Source organism: Amphiprion ocellaris, chromosome 14 (genome assembly GCF_022539595.1).
Source record: "Amphiprion ocellaris isolate individual 3 ecotype Okinawa chromosome 14, ASM2253959v1, whole genome shotgun sequence".
Lineage (NCBI taxonomy): Eukaryota > Metazoa > Chordata > Actinopteri > Pomacentridae > Amphiprion > Amphiprion ocellaris.
Window position 1 is genome coordinate 6,669,083 of NC_072779.1, and position 18,557 is coordinate 6,687,639.

Consider the following 18,557-nt stretch of genomic DNA (forward strand, 5'->3'; position numbering starts at 1 on the left):
TAAAAATGACGTGACTGATATTCGGAAAAATGACCCTAACCCTGCCAGAAAACAGAGCTGGTGCTTGGATTACAAGAGAGCCAGGGGCATATTAGCTCTTTCAAAAATCACCTCAGCTACCCGAAAAGCAACAAAACTTCTGAGTGTAAGAGGTCTTCTGGAGGTAATACAAATTACGCGACCGATATTCAGAAAAATGCCAAATATCGGCCCTGATAACCAGTACCAGGTACCAATACCTACTAGAAACAGGCAGCTATTGCTTATTTACCCCAAAAGCAACAAAACTTTGGAGTGTAGGAGTTCTCCAAAACTGATTATTATCAGCACAAAATAAATCCAAAATCTCTGCTCTGCCCTGGTCTGTGTGACTGGCTTTTGGTTCTGTCAATACTGCATTTATCACGATTGATCTGGACATGTGCAGGGTGGGTTTTTTTGGCTCATGGGTTTCCTTCTTGTTCTTCTCTGTTGATTTATACACCTAATATTATATGTGCATTTGCTAAGTAAAGCTGGGTTTCTCTTCTGCCCATCCACATACATTGAAGACTCCCATAAATACGTGAAGCACATTTCTGCTTGATCTCAGCCACACAAACAAGATTTCAGAACAGAATCAGTGTAAGAAACACAGCCCAAGAGTGCTTTTTCCATCTAGTAATAAATTAGTTACAAATACCCCCAAATTTCTCTAAGGGCTACTAATAAGGCCTCTTTTTCTGTCTCTCTCTTCCTTCTGAAGCTCAGCGTAATTCAAACACTGCTTTTACCCTGCCTTTCCAGGAGCTCTTTTCTTCTTTGTGGTTAAAACATCTAATGTTGCACCTTTTAGTGACAATAACAGCCTTATTATATTGAAAATATATGAGTACACATACATTTCCAGACAGCACATCCTGCTGCTATCACACATAAAGCAGATATACATGACTCATCTGTTCCCAGCACTCAGTGTGTGTATTAGCACAAACAATAAGAGATACACAGAAGCCTCAAATGACGATATTAGTGGGTATGATTAGGCCTGTTACATAAAAGCATATTTTGGGTTTACATTGGAAAGAGCAGAACAAACAGATTTTAGAGGATTTGGGACGATTTATCTTGACGAACACTGCCTTGAGACGTTCAAGATTTGCACCTAATCGTGGCTTAATTAACAAATGACTTTAGATATACGAACTGAGCCATTCATCAAGCACATATAAAAGAAGTTGCTGCTTTTTGGTAGGAACAGAATAAGAAGATCATGTAAAATATTCTCAAGTTGTTAAACTTGCGCACGGAGCATTGAGGCGTCACAGTTTCACAAGATTAGTCCTTCATTCAAGTGTACTCTGATCATGGGAACCAGCATGTTCCCTTTTGTTTCTACTCCTCACAACTTGGTTCAAAGCATCCTCTGATTTCCTTGCTATGTTTTAACAAAAAAACTCATGAACATTTAACCATAGTGAATAGCCAGTTGTCTGATGGCATTCACTTTCATGATAAAACGCAGACAAACGTCAACTCCTCTTAACCCAGTTGTGAATTTAACTGAAATTCCAAAGCTGAAAGAGTGTGTACTGTCTGCACTGAGCAAGTCACGTGTCTCATGCTACTGGAGCAAATATCTCAAAAAGCATTTCTAACTCTCCATATTAAGATTTTAAAGTCTTTAATTCTCATTAAATATCAAATAACAACTGTAGTCTGGTGCAATAAATAGCGCTATTGCTGAAAGTGAAAAATGATAAAAAATAAACAGTTATAGGCATCATAAATCACTCATTACTTAATGTATCTGAGCCACTTGAAATGGCACGTGGGATTTATTTCCATGAATGTGTCTTATTAAAAAGTTACAGAGGCTTTAACATAGATGTTTCCTCATTAATATGCAAACATATGCACAGTGAACTAAAATCTAATTAAATCATCTATTCCCCAGAGCACCTATGTTTTAATGTGACTCTCGTGTCATGTATTGTTAGAAAAGAGGAGTTCACAAAGTTACACAAGAATTATGTCGTCATTGAAAACCAAAGGCAAAACAAAGTTTATCAGAAAAACAATCACTTTGGTGGGTTCCCCTGACCCTAATGCGCCTCTCCTTTCAATAAGTAAAAAAACTGACACAGTGCTGTGCTGCTTTGATGGCCTCTCCCCTTGGGCCAAAGCAGGGAAAATGACCATTGTAGACACAGGTTGTTGACCAAACGCAATCTCCCCATTGTGGCCAAATAGCCCACAGAGATGTAAACATTACATGGAAGAATGGCCTACTGATCGACTTCAGAGATTGCAAAGTGAAGGTCAATGGTTTGTCCAACAGCCTATCAGAGAAGTGTGCGTGTGATCATGTGAGTGTGTGTGTGTGAGAGCGGGCGGGTGTGCGATTGGAGTGGGGCAGAGGGGGACAACAGTGGTAAATTGAACCACCCAGTTTCGAAAAGGACTTAAAAGTGACTGTCACAAAGGATAAGCTTGATCTCCTCACTGCCGCATGTGGGTAAAACACACAGATGTGCATACACATTCTCTCACACACACACACACACACACACACACACACACACACACACACACACACACACACACACACACACACACACACACACACACACACACACACACACACACACACACACACACACACACACACACACACACACACACACACACACACAACGGGCTGCAGGTGCTGCTGGTGTTATCTGCGTCTCTAATCTCACTCTGCACACGTATGTGCCTGTAACTGTGATTATGAAAGTCCATGTGGTATTTAGTCTTCATGTGCCACTTTGAACCAAATCATTTTACTTCTGCCTGAAAAACAACAACAGCTTTAGACTCTCAAAAAACAGTGACAAATACCCAAACCCAGTAGTATTGTTTGCTTTTTGTTCGTTTTCGCTTCACTTCGTCTTCTGCTTTTGCCTTCAGGGACATTCATTTCTTCCACCTAAGCACTGGAAACTTTAATCTAACATAGCAATTACAGTAGCACTACCTTATGTTTAAGTTATTAAGGCATTGTATGAATATGGGTACAGGCAAAGTCACATCAAATTTGCGGGGAAATGAGCACCATTTGCATAACTCACTTGGCCGTGCTTTGCAATTATGCCCCCTGTTCCGACACATGCTGCATCATTCTGCATGTAAATTCAATTCGGGCGATAAGAGTACCTTATGAATATACAGTTAATTGGCAGCAAATTCCCCTGTTCAAGTTTCAATCGTTCCACAATTACTGGCGGATTTATAATGGCTTATTTCCTCTCACTCCCTCTGCCTCTTTCTCTTTACCAATGAAAAAGCAATACAAACACCAAAACAAGTGTTCCTTGGGCAGTATCTCTTAAACACAAAAAGAAGAGGAAAAAAAGATAAAAGCAGAAGTGATCAAGGGGAAATTTGTGTCTCTTGCCTGCCGGTGCTGTGTGCACGTAACTGAATCTGAGGGAGATTGCAGGCGACACGGTGTCTATGAGAGATCAAAGAGGTTCCTTGCTTTGCTTTGCATACCTCAAACATTATCAATAATGCATTTTCCTGCTCTACCTGCAGAGCACCGGGGCCAGAGTGCACACGCTCACACACGCACACACACGCACACCTACAACGGCCTACAGCGCTGCCTGGCATTTAACTACACTGTCGGCTGAACCGTTCTGGGGCAGAGATGGGTACAGGTTGACAGCTACCTCGGGGCTTGTGACAGTTGCATAAGGGCGGAGAGAACTCTGGTTTGAAATTCGTTTTAACAAAACATGGTTCAGTAACCGGTTCGCTATTTCTCTGTGATCAATCAATTGCCTTTTGACATCTCTATACAAATAGGAAATAAAGCACATAGTAAACTTGTTCAGATGAGTACAGGAATGACATTTTTACATTCCGTATTGCAGTTTTTGATCTGATTTTACTGTGCAGAAATAATACAGCTAGTACCCATTACCGCTGAGGTTACCTTGATCAAAGCACTTTATACCACTGACTCCTGTACAGCTGCTCAATGACCAGTGGGACTGTAGCTTCACAGGGCTGCTCACTGGTTCAATAAAAAGGGGGAAACAGTTCTCACCACAACAGAACGTTTCTCACTAGTTCAACATTTACTTAACTTATGAGACATTTTACAATCTCCCTAAGACAACATTGGCTGAGGATCATTTGCTAAACGATACTTTGTCAGCACACATGCTTGTTGATTGTCCCCCTGCTTAGTCCAATCATTGTGTCTATGACCTTTCCAGTATAGAATAGTGTGTCTAACTACTCGGCCTCCCTGTCACCTATAGCAGGGGTATTTATTACCTGTTCGGCTGCATAGTGAAAAGTATTGGGAAGGGTAACTATGGTCCAGGAAGTCTCTGCCGGAATGTCAATACTCACTTTCAAAGACATATAAGCTTTGTCCATTTTTTTCCACATTTCTGACTTTTTATTAGAAAGGAGCAGTGGGTGCAATAAGAAAACATAGGGAAAGACAGCAGGGGCATTAAATGCAGTAGAAGTCCAGCTAGCCTGAATCAAACCAGAGACCCACCCTAACTAATCAGCTATGTCTTACCCAAGTTATGTCTAATTTGTAACAGAGATTACCTCGTATTTTTCCTGTCAAAAATAGACGTTTGATGGCCAAACTGAGCCGTACCTCAGCCAAAAGCAGATGAAAGCTGAAGCCTGATAATACACGTAACAGCATTCTTTCACCACAGCTAAATGGCAAATCAGGAAGGATTGAAACATCCATTAAATGAGTTGACAGATAATTTGTCACATTGAATTTTGAGGCAGGGGTATTTGTATCCATTTAGTCCTGCATAAATGTGTCAGTAAATTTCCCAAGATTGCAAATGATGCTTGTGTCGCTACGTTTCAGTCCCACCTGTGCAACTGCAGGTGCAGGAAGACATTTTATGCTTGTGTACTGTAAAAACTGGCAATTTTGTGTAAATGTGAAAAGAGAGTTCAAAAAATTAAGAAATATCATTCATTTCAAGATGCAGACTTTCATTTTAGGACGGAAAAATAAGCATCTTATCTCCTTAACATTACTTTGTATTTCTTTTTTGTAAAATAATAATTTAAAAACCATAAAAAAACATCATGTGAGGCCCCTTTACATCACAATGTGAAATTTGCAGGGCAGGAAATTATGCCTATTACTTCAGCAAGACAGCTCTGACCGCAGGATGACCGATTCCCTTGTGCTAAGCTCCTCCTTTAGGCACCATGAGAGGCACGGAAGTGGCACAGAGTCACTCTCTGAAAACCATGTTGCAGCTCAAGAAGGGAGGTGGCAGGTCATTGGGAGTTAAGCATACGGGCACCTAAATACACATATGCTCAGTAGTGGTACACGCTCGTACCAGATGTACTTCCACAGGCACACATTTCCATAAATTTTACTGCATGTCAGTGTGCTACAAGCACGACTCCAGTTTTCTGAAGGATCAAGTATTCTCCCCTTTTCTCACCGTCATCCCCACAGATACATGCAACTACCGATGTGAGTATTTGCAAACGCAAGAAGAAAAACTGCCTCCTAAGCACTTAGGGTTCGTGTACAGCCCTGTGTCAGCGCTTGCTCTTACAGTATGTATTTAACTCACTTAAGAAATTCGAGAGAATTTTCTAACAGCCATTAAAGCGTAATAGATGAAAAACACCTTGATCCCGTCACAATTAGAGGTTCTTCTCATATAATGAGGTCATAAAAAGTGATGAACCTGATAACAATTAGCCTAATTTGTTTCCTAAATTAATGGAGTGAAGATATGCAGCCTAAGCAACAATAAAGGCAGATGTGGAAATCAAAGTGTAATCATAGTAGTCTGAAAGTGCTGTGATAAGGTAAGTATCTTGATGAAGAAAAAGGAAAAGAAGAGCAGTGCCTCGGAGAAGTTATTATTTTTGGTGCCATAGCTGGAAGGCGCACATTTTGAGTTTCATTTTGTCTCATATCTTGTTTCATGTCAAGGAAAGTAGAGGGAAAGCGGGTTTTCAATGCCAAGATACGGGATTCCACGATTGCAGTTTTGGAATTTTTCATCTATTTGTTTCTAATCGTCAGGAACTTTTCACCTTACAGAACATGTTCGTCGGGTGAAAGTGTTGACCAGCTTGCAGGGGCTTCAATAAACCAATCAATACTGCCCTTATTTTTTGGTCAGTGATGAGAAGATTTCTTTATTGATTACAGGTATATTCCGGTGTTTCCATCCCTTAGTTACCAAGGGTTGTGAGAGGCTGGAGCTTTCCCAGCTGACACTGGGCAAGACGCCGGATACACCATGAACACAGGGCTAATACAAGCAGACAGCCATGTATGCTCACACGTGCAGCCAATTTAGAATCAGCAGTTAAGCTACCTGCATATCTTTGGACTGTGGGAGGAAGCACCCAGAGAAAACCCATACAGGCAGAGGAAGAACATGTCAACTCCACACAGAAAAGCCCCATCTGACCATCAGGTTTGAGCCCAGAACCCTCCTTCAATGACAGTAACCACTTTTACCACCAAGGCACCCAAACAGTTATTATTATATGTATTTAATATCATCTTATTAACATTGTTCGCTTTGCCATTTTGTCCAGTGACTGGCTTTTTGAAGTTCAGTCCAAACATTCTCTTAATGCAGACAAAGTAGGAGCATAATAATAATAAAGAAATAAAAATAACACCAAGAGATAACTGTAGTCAGTCAGTCAGTCCGGTGCCTTAAAATTCAATCCAATCTAAGAAATCAGCTTTCCTTGAGAAATCCACTTCAGTAAGTAATGTTGAAATCTGTCATTCATTTCAGCCCACTGAAATGCCAAACACAAAGGTACTAATTCATTTGAATTAAAGTGGTCGATTAGGTACATAGATCTGTTCTAGTTGATTAATAAAATCATGAGAAAGAGGTAAATCAGATTGCTGACTGTTTTTAAAATGCCAGAATAATTTGGTGATCCACACTGTTAATTAAACTTCTACATTAGCAGTAACACAAAAACAAATGATCCTGTAGTTCATCTCTTTCTTGGATGTGAAGATAAGTCTTAAATTGTTCATGCAGTTACTGTACATTATCATCCCCTGGTGTGTAAAATGGCCTTTAAGTGAAGATTCCCACATTCAATTTACACACACTTGACTTCACCACGGTTTCCAACATGACCTTAGATGTCATCAAGAAGCCAGATGCATGTGATTAGGAACACACAGAACGCATACACACCCACACATGTGCACACACACGACGACACACACACACACACACACACACACACAGCAGGCCATCCATATTAATGAGATCAACAGGATCTTCTCCTTTCCCCCACTAAGCTTTTGCCCTTTTCTCATGTACAGCAAAGGACACATACTTGCCATGCATGAGAACACACTCATGCATGCACACATATAAAACCCACTAAACAACAGTGACAAAACTGCAGCATTGTTGTTGTTCTCCTTCTGCCCACTTCATTCACACCCAAGCTGGCGGTGACAGCAACAAATGGCAGCAGAGGCTGAAGAGTGCCCCCTGCTGTTACGCTGAGACCGAGGTCAGTTCACCTGGTCCTGGTCATTCTGCCGCTCTGTCTCTCTATTAGCAGAGGCTTACTTGGAGGTGGAGGGAGGTCGATATCATACTGCTGCTGTCATGGTAATAAAACCACAGGCAACCCAGACAGAGCAAGGGAGGGAGTGGAAGCACAAGACAAGTTTGGCACAGAAGGTATGAGGATTTAGGCAATGGCCGGAAGCAGAAGTGAGGGTAGAGAAATTCTGCAAGCGAGGCAAGATAAAGTAAAGAAAGGAGAAGCATACAGGTAATTCCATGAAAGAGGGGAAGTCCTGAGAGACATTCTGGGAAACTTGGCAAGAGAGAGAAGAGGATCTGCAGGAGTAAGTAGAGGTGGAGGGTCTAGATGGGAGGAAGAAAAAGGGCTTGAGTGCTCAGCCACCTGCCTCCCAGCACAGTATCTGCAACCAATGAAGCTATATGAGCAAAATAAACTCTTAAAATACTAAAACAAATAAATAGACCAAAAATATGAAACATAGGCTATGTCTTTTTTTGCAAAGCACGTGCATGTGATAGCTGCCAGTGCTTTCGGATACATTTGAAATCCAAATCCATGACATCAGCTTGCATGTGTTATGAGTTTATCTAATATTCTTCCTATGTTCTAAGTATGAGCCTCATTTAAATGCATCTCATCACCTCGGGTGACTTTTGCTGAGCTCAGACAACAAACTTTTGCTCCTAATTAGATCTGAAACAGCTCAACACTTCATTAATAAAGGGCAGAGAGCGGTTAATGTGTTGTTCTGCAGCAGCTTGACAAGAGCAGCTTTCACACAGCCCTATTTAGGCTTACAGAAATATTAAAATAAATACAAACTGGTAAAATACTGGTTGGTTTAATGAACAAGTCCTGACACTGGTAAGTCACGAGGGCCATTTTTTTTTCCAAATCAATGTGATACATGGTACATCCATTCAAAATGCAGCATTCAGAAGATGTAAAATTAGTGTAGTTAAAGCGGCATCAATTATTTTAAATCAGCAATGGATCAAATGACACGCTCTGTCCCATTTCAGTAGTTCCACTCAAGTATTAGGTACCTTTAAATTCTTTTAGTGTACCATTTTGGTCTGATCAACTCTGTTTTCAGAAGCAGCACACAGGTGTCAGTGAAAAGGCTCCAATAAACCCACTGAACACTACTTTCAAGCACCTAATGACAGACAAAGTTAGTGACTAGCCAGGAAATATACTTTGAAGGGCTGGATATTTCCCTCAGGAGCCGGTGGAACTAAAAGAACAGTACATATTGGACTTAAATTTGGCAGGTGGACAGAAATTTAAGTCCGGATGACTGCCAGTGTGGCTCAGCATGTGCTGGAGATGTAAAAATGCAATGGCTTGCTAATATATTCACCATATCATGCTTATAGATGTCAGAAGTGGGCAGAAAATAATCAATACAGCTTTACTAACATTATCAATAGCTGGAAGTGTGCTCTCTCATTAATGGTGGGGTTTCATAGAAGATTTAATGTAACAAGATCATCACTATTTTACGTGTTCTTTCATTGCTTGGATCACTGACCTTTGACATTACTGAAATAAGATTTCTTTCCAAAATTTTGTCCACAGCGGCCCATTTTCCATAATTTTCAGTCTTGACTAACCCTCTGAACCCCAGGCAGTTTCAGTTTGTGTTTTGTTCACATTTTTACTTAAATTTGGCTCACTTCCACTACAATGAAAACTCATGCACCTCTATGGAAACAGCGTAGACATGATTAGTAGTAAAGTGAACTCAAATATGTCTTTTGTACAGAATGACAGTAAAAAAAAAAAGGGGGGGGGGGGTACAAAAAAATGTTCAAGTGTCACAGCTGTCACCAGTGCTGGAAAAAATCTGTTGTTTTTTCCCATACTTGTCCCCTCTCTGCTCCATGTAAACACAGCCTGCAGTTCAGCAGAGTTCAGCCAAAACGTCCCTGTGTTTTTGTCACATAACTGTTGGTCGCACCTGAGGCTTCATGGTTGAGTGGAGGGGCACAGGGTAGTTTTGTTTATTTTACAGAATCTGTTAGAGGGAATTAGACAGAATGGTTTATTCTTGGCCAATTTTAAATGAGACACCCAGAACAAAGTGATAATGATGAAATATCACGTTATGCTTTTGTGATTTGGTTAATTTTCCCGACGGACCTGCTTGTCACACAATACACTGAAGGACAGTTTGAAAGCTAAAAATCCTGGTATTACAGTTTCTGGCTCTGATTAGTTTTGGCATATTCTAAAAATATATATTATGCCTTTGGGATTCTAAGGGTTAAACCAATAATGAAAAGGCCAACAAAAAAAAAAAAAAAGAACAGCAACAAATCAAACAAACTGCAATTACCTCTGATGGTGGATCTCAGAGGAACAGGATGGGAATACAAAGCAAGGGGGCTGAAGGGTGGCACCACCTCTGGAAAATATGAGCCATATCTGAGCGATGAAAAGCCACAGAGCAGGAAAGAGACACACATACAGTCGTAACTATCAAAGATCAATGAGAAGGCTTGAAGGGCAGCCTGAAACCCACAGTAATTGCAGAGGATCAGAGAGGTTATCATCTCAGGTCTCCCCCTCTCCGACTCCCTTCCTTTCCGCTGATGGATGACAGACTTCTTGGCTAGCCAATGGACAACAGGGCCATTGAGATTAATCCCGCAATAAAAGGACCATTACTCCTCATTGGCATGACGAGAGGTCCATTCGTTATGGCAAATGGTTTTTTTGTATGACTGTGTGAGACTGAGCTCCACAATTAGGAGACTTCTCTTCATATGTCATCATCTGGCCTCAAACGGTGGAAATTGAGAGCGAGAGCTGCTGATGATGGGTAGAAGAGGAGCGGGAGAGCAGAGATTGACAGAGCAGGAGGGTAGAAGAGCGGAAACCCAGCAAATCAGCCTTGTTGAAGATTTTTTTTTTTTTTTTTTTAAATGGGGGAAACTGGTGTGGAAATGAGGGAGGAGAGGTTTTAAGGAAAGAAAGAGATAAAAAGATAGTTGGCTAGTTGGCTGCTTGACAGGGAGCCCATCATGTGGAGACCTCAGTAGGCTGCTCCTAAATGGCTGTCTGTCAGAACGGCAATGGCTGCCCTCTGTTCCACTCCTTAAATGAGCTCATTATGGTTCAGGCCATTACGGAGTAGACTCTGTTTGGAGGAAGCTGAGATGTCATTAGACATAGTGAGGTGGGAAAGAGAGAGGCGGAACGATTGGGAAACACGGCAAAAAGGGGAAACCAAGAAGCGAGAGGGGAAGAGTGATACAAACAGAGCCAGAATGGCAGAGGAAGCAGGGAAAAATAACCAAAATGAGTCCAAGGAGAAAAGAGGTAGGAGTTGTAATGGCTAACAGAAGTGAAGGATGGAAGACAGAAGAAGGGAAATTACAGAGGATTCTATCTGTTTTCAAGCCACTATAAACTTACAGAGCTTCTACATTCTGTGTGAAGATACTTGGATATTGTGTAACATGAGATAGAGTGTTCAAGATTCTAATCTCACAAGTTCTAACATACACTGGAATGAGGGAAAAATTATTAAATGAGTTCAATTAAAGCATTGCAGTATGAAAATCCGGTCAACAGACGCATACAATATGTAGGTCCAAATCCAATGCATCAATGCAGCACATGAATATAATGCAACATCCCAGCAAAAAGTTCGGCTGGATGAGGTTTGCTTGGATGGATGGGTTGACATAACATTGGACCTCAACATGGGAGACCACTGTTTGTTTCACAAGTTAAAAATGCATTACACGTGTCTCTCTCTCCATGTATCCTGTCTGCCTCACTGCATCACTGTTGACCTTTCAATAAAAGCAACCAAAAAAAAGGTGTTTCATCTGCCCAAAGCAGAAAGTTTCCCCTGGGGTCACCCGCAATCTGAGTTTAAGGTGTATACCGGCAAACAGGATTTGTGAAACTGCAACTAGCTTAAAAGTCAGTTCTGGTCCAGTAGGCAGCTTACGCCGGTGTGAAACTTGAAGCTTGTATTGCAAAAAAAAAAAAAAAATACTCAGAATGGGATTTTAGTGACATATTACACATCTTGTATGCCATAGTGACGCTTTTCAAATTTGCATAAAGATAGAGTCTGGATTTTTAAGCAAGTGAGAAGGCTGAGATGTCATTAGAAGAAGTCAAACCAAGCAATTTACCTAATTAATGGGTAAATCATATCAGGTACGCACTAATATGTACGGTATTTTTATGTATCCTCAAACAAGGCTTGAAGAATGTACCTGTTTAGATTACTATGGTGACAACATAGACTGTTGGGATAGCTGATAGTTTCTAAACATCGCATCTAAAATACCTTCACATTGAGTGGTAATACGTTTACGTTTAGCAAAACAAGGTGGTTGGATCTAGTTTCAAATTCGACTTTGACTGTTCATTTGACCATTGTTGTTCAATAATGAAGGTTTTATCAGGGGAGTCCATGTTTTGACTGGCCGCAGCAACTTTTGCAATATGTTATTGTAGTAATTGATGATGTTGATTACAGCGGTGAGTACAACCCTACTGTAGTTGACTATCTAGATTAATATTTCTTTTACAACATTCATAAGAACTGCTAATCCAAACTACTTCACATCTGACACTACACTTTCTTGGGTTCCCAACAATATACCTGCCAAGAGTGAAGCAGGTCAGATAATTGGGCATTGAGCAACATAAAAAATAGATAAACACAAATCAAGATTCCTTGATTTGCTACTGAAATTATGGCAATTGTCACCAAACCTATTCATTTTTACCTCAACTGTGCTCTTTCCATGAATTTCTTTCCTGTTGCCGTGCTGAAACCTATCCAATTGTTGACCATGGTATCATCACACCACAATCAGGTTACTTATTTATTTTCTAACATTGTTTTTTTAACAGTATAACTGCCACCACTTATGGGTTAGATCAGAAGTTAAGGGTAAACAACTTAGAAGTTCACTCAGGATAGTGGACTGGTTGTGTAGTATGTACCGTGTGTCAGCAGTTAAAAGATGTTTAAAGATGTGGAACTTTTAAGATATATGAAGCTACAACGTTGTGCATTTCCATAATTTCAAAAAAAAAAACAACATTTTTTTTAACATAAAAGATGGCTGGGGCATGTGCTCTACCTTTTTGCTACTTAGTGCACTACTTATCAGCAAAACTGACACTAAGCTGTTTGCAGCTTCCAAATTTATACTAGCCACAGTGCAGGGAACAACTGCCTATAGTTGTGTCTCTTTCATGTGAGACTCTTGTGGCTGGGGGAACTTCCTCTCACTTTTCATCCACAGAGCATATATTTGCATTCTAATACATCACTTCATTTAACAAAATTTTGGGAGACCAAGATTTGCAAGCTTAGGGCTCTTTACCCCTGAGTTCTACACACACAAACTGATGCAGAAAAAAAAACCCCAAAAAACAGGCATGCAAACAAAAAGACCTTTACGGGTGGTTAGACAGTGAGCCAACTAAGTGACAGATTGGCAGATGCTCCATATCAGCGTCTGGCTCCTTTGACTTTCATCTGTTTACCCTATTTCACAAACATACATGTCCAAATCAATTATGATTCAGTCAAATGCAGGTGGAATGACACTTGGCTTCATCTTAGTTTGGTTTGTATCAGATTAAATATGAGTCTGTGGATGTTTAACAATCATTGCCTTTTTGTATAACACATCAAATCTGTGTTCATAGGAGGCATTTCTAGGCATTTCACAGTTTGAGACAAATTTTAATGACTCAGCTTAAATAATTACCTATTGACTTTTAAAATAAAAAAAAATTAAAATTTCTTTACTAAAACTGCTTTTAGCCCACTTTTCAAAATGTCTAACATGATTAAAGCCAATCATAAGAGATTATACAAATAAATATAACCCAAGTTCATCCATAGAGCTAGTCTATATATTTGCAATTAGTTTGAAATCTCTGGTGAATCTCAGTAAAAGACTCAATCTCCACTGATCTGGAACAACATGTTTAGTTCTACTGAATAATCTTGGTATCACTAACTTATATGGCTGATGCACAGACAACCCACACAATTTTTAATTAGCTTCACCTTCTCGGCCTGTTCTCTGCTAGCTTTACAGATAACGCTGCCTGTCTGTCAACAACTGTTTGTGTTTGCTGATAATATTCTGAGCTACTGCTGTCAAACTACAGACACTAGTCTGATATGGAGAGGTGGATATCTAGTAATGAAATCTTATCTCTAGGGGATTCATAATTACCAAATGTTCGGTGAAGCAGGAAGGTTTCTGTCTTCTCTGCTGGGCCAACACACAACAGAAAAACTCCAAATATGTAGTGAACACTGCATGCGGTCTTTGTGGTGTCTATTCCCCACACTCCACGCTGTATTTAAAGATATTTACTCACGGTGGGAGCCACAGGCAAGACAAAAAGAGGAGGATCTTGAACATGAAAACAGTATTGAACACTAATTATTTGGCATTCCCTTTTTAGACTCTTAACAGTGCCAAAAAATGTCATAACATCAAAACATAAAAAAACAACATAGCAAAAACCACCTCATCTCTATAGACAAATGACACACTTTAACAACAATTTTACCTGCAGTCCCTCAGGTCATAACTCTAGCCAGCTCCCCAAACATCTGCTGTACCCCCACTGCTCGGTAGATCAAGATCTATGGGTTCTCACAGACAGCACTACTAGGACAATGTGACTTTATAGGCCACAGGGGTGGCAGTGGCGCTGCTGCAAGTGCATACTTTGTCACTCTACCAACAGATGTGAGGTCATACATGCACACGGACGTTTTTCATCTGAGGCCTGCTGCAGGAGCGTTTGAGTGGTATTTTCCCTCGATATATACAACAATCTGGAACTCCTAAATGCACTGAATATTTTGAGTATGTTTCCGTGTTTTCGAGTATAGGGTGTTTCACACTTGTCTGGCCACGAGTGAAGGACACCCTAACATGATAGGTCAGAACCTTTTCCAGTATTCCTCAGTGCGCAGTTTGCAGGCAACACGGACAGCAAGTGTTGAAAGCAGCAAGTCTCCATGAGAGCTGGTGTCTGCATTGGCCGAGTTGAGTCAAGTGTATATGTTTTTATGGGTTTGTAGTGTGGATCAGTTAAGTGAGTTGCAAGTGCATATTCCAGGCACAGGTTGACTAGATAATCATGTTGTATTTTCCTCCCCAAATGTCTCAGAGTGAAACTGGCATTTCACCTATGTCTAACTTACTTTAATTGACACATAGTGTATGTACTTTTGCAGACCAGCATTGCTGCTGGTCTGTTTGTGTGTACACACCTTTACAGAGGCAGCTACAGCTATGGTAAGCCCCAAGTGGAAAACACAAATTTATCATTTGCACTGATTAAAGTAAAATTTTATCACACGATACTTAGATGTGTAATTTAAAGTTTTAATGCTTTAATTTAGTGACAAATAAAAGCTTTGGTCAGAGTCAAATGTTGAATTTTTGAATTGAGTTTGCTATTCACCACTATTTTACCCAACATGGAGGGTGACCAGGGCAAAGCTGGTGCACACTGCCAAGATAAAGGTTCTGATCAGGCTCAGGGGTCACTAGATGGTGACTGCGCACTGACCTCAGAACCCAACCTGATGTTAAATACATCAGAACTAGAAACAGGCTGCCTGGAGAGTGTTGCTTGGGGCGAGGTGAGAAACAGAGTTGGAGGTCTTTTTAGATCAGAAAGTCCATCTTGTGGGTGTTCACTGCTCCCTCCTTTGAAGCCTCCATCAGGGAGGTTTTTAGATGACTACGGAGTGGCAAGAGGCCAAGGACAGCAAAGTGGCTCCACCATCAAGGGATATTATAGGCTGTTTATGAGCCAGGGAAGGAACACGGTGGGGGGTTGTTCATGCAACTGAACTCTGCGTTTGTGCTTTTTAATGCATTTAAGTGAAACATTCTATCAAACAATATTTTTATTGCTGCTGTTGCCGGCACATACTGCTAATGTTTTATCACCAATCTTTCCCCTTGCCTGACTCTCAGCATGAGTATTTTACAAGGCTGTATTCCAAGTCCCTCCCTCTACCCTTCTTCATTTTTATCTTTACTTTAGACCTGTACACCTCACAAACAAAGCAGAGTTGTAGCTGATTTAAAACAGGAAAGTGGACACTTACAGAGACACAATCCGCCAACTGGCAGTGTGGTAATCACAAAACAACCTGGCACTGAGCGCCAAGAACAGAAAACAACTCATTTTAGTCTTCAGGAGACACAGCGAAGACCTCACAGTCATAAACAATTCCGAGGACATTGTTGCCGTCACTGGAGAGCACATTCATATCACGCTGCCTCCACAGAGCTGGCAGAGTTCTGACAGACACAAGTCAGCCCTCACTCCTCACCGGTGCCTTCTGGGCAATGCTACAAGGCCATAAAATGGTGGACCTCAAGAATCCAAATCAGCCTTTACCCAGGAGCCATTACACAACTTAACTCTGCCCCCGGATATCCTAGCCAAGGGAATGAAAACACTAACTCAAGGATGTTGCTTTAAAAAAATTAAACAGATACTTGGATTTGTGCACGTGTCAGTTGCTATGGGATTACGAAGGAGTACCAGGAGTAGGTATATAAAATGTGTTTCTATTTGTTACATAGATAGTATTGGGAGTGTGCTGCTGTTTTAGTGGTAGTAGTAGTAACAGCAGCAGTTGTAGTAGCAGGAGTAATATCAAAAGCTGGATTTGTGTGTGCTGAGCTGAAATTAAATTTGACAAGATTTCACCAATTTTACACATCATAGTGTGTTTACAGGAGTACGACTGTATATGTGGTAATCATGCACCTCAACTGTGTATGCTGCTATAAGATGTGGTAAGTTGGTTGCTAGGGTGTTTCCTGGTGTTGCTAGGATGCTGGGACTTAATATTTGTGTGAAAACTGACAGTCAGAAAGTCAGAAATCCACTAAGATGACCTTGAATTGAATTTTTTATTTAATGTTCTCGGCTCGCTTCTTAAGTTATCATTGAAAATATAAAACACGCAACCCAAAACTCCAGTGTCAGCTCAGATGTGACACCATGTACAGTATGATTCACAGCTATTGTTCCCGACTGTGTGACATACACAGAATGCAGGAGAAAGGTTTCCCCATTGTTTGCTGTGGGATGTGTGATCTGAGCCAAAGCAGTAGGGTGTTTCCTTTCATCTACACCTTCTCACCATTACTCTCTCTCCCGTTGTCATTCCCTCTTTTTCGCACATACACACAAAAAAAGTCTGTATAACCTTTCAGTCTGCTTCGCTCACTTTATTCCTGTCTCTCTTAGTTTTTCTCAGTTACTGCTGTTTCTCTCTCTCTCGTCATTCTCACATTACTTTTCTGCGTCTCTTTTACTGCCCTCTCGTTCATTCTCTTCCTGTTGCTTCTTTCATCACAGCCTTCATCCATGTGCTCCTGCACTGTGTTCTTTAATTTCCTGTGCATGAAAGATTCATCTGACTGCTTTAATAATAAATAAGGAGGCACAGTTGAAAAGTGCAGAAGGTACCCTCGACTATAGCAGCAAGGATCCAAAAGACAAGGGAGAGTAATATTCCTGCCCTATCTGTCTTCTCCTTCCTCCCCTCTTTTAATCTCACTTCTTTAGTCACTCTGTCTCTTTCTTCTTTGCTGTCCCAGAGCATCCTGGATGAGACCTTCAAGTAACAGAATCACTGTAGAGAGCATAAGCTTTTAGTTATCCACAGAGAACCGATTCAGTGAGTCACTCAGTCAAACACTCATGATGCCGTCACACTGGCAGCTCACCGTCTTCAATTGGAAAGTGATGAAAAATATAAACTCCAGGATGCTGATTTTACTTTTTTGCATGGCTTAAAGTACAGCAAACACATATATTATATTGCTGCTGTTTTTCCAAGTAAGCTGTTATCAAAAAACTGCTCAAACATGTCTGGCATGAACACAATCTTGGTGTTTCAGTCACTCATTCACTTCATCCTTTCATCCACACTCGAGAAAAGAACCAGTTCCAAGATCCCAAAGAATTTTTCAAAAATTTTGATTCTACTCATCAGATCCTTAACAAATTTCACTCATGCAAGTTTCAAATAAACTACAAACACCTAATGTATATGTACCAGTACCTCACTATGCAAGTTTAATGCATGCGTGTCTTCCCATCTCCTAATGCACATATCTTAATAAATCATGAGTCTAGCATTATTCTCAGTTAACTACTCAGTCGCTGCCGAGCTGCTTGTTTAGCACGTGAATGGCTCAAATTGCGTGATTATCTTGTAGCATCACCTTAACTTCGCTACAAAACACTTTACATTTGGAGTCTGCTATCATTAGAGTAAATTAGCCAAAATAGCATCCCAAAATATTTCAGAAACCAGAAAAGAGACCACCGGCACATGGGATTTCTTTATCTAGCTGTGTTTCTAATGGTACTATTGATCAGCAGCCTTTTACACAGCTCTTCTTTGAAGAAAGCTGGAGGACGCTGGAGTAACATTATATGAACACAGACTACTTTTCTTCTGTGACAGAGAACACAATACATGCATTTTCAGCAACTATTACTCCTCTCACACACTGGGAGAGACTATCCACAGCAAATCCATTAGTCTACTTCACCACCTTCCTTTAAGAGGATGTGTCCTTAAGAAAAAGTACCACGCTGTAAAAGTTCTGCACTGAAAATGCTATTTAGAGTACAATTATGTAAGTATAATCAGGAAATGTATGGCATTAAAGGCACTCAATGCAGAAAAATATCAACTGTAACTGTTCAATTACAATAATGTGCAACATCTCACGCATTATTGTAAAAGCTGGATTTTACTGTTATAGTCAACATGAGCATGCCGCTCAAAGAACCTGAATCAGGATTATTAGAAACAATACCTAACCAAACTCATAAATATCTCACCTACTGCCTTCATACTCTCTCCATCCCTTATTCTCCCTGGACAGCTCAAAGAACACCCGGCGAGAACCACAAAAACAAGG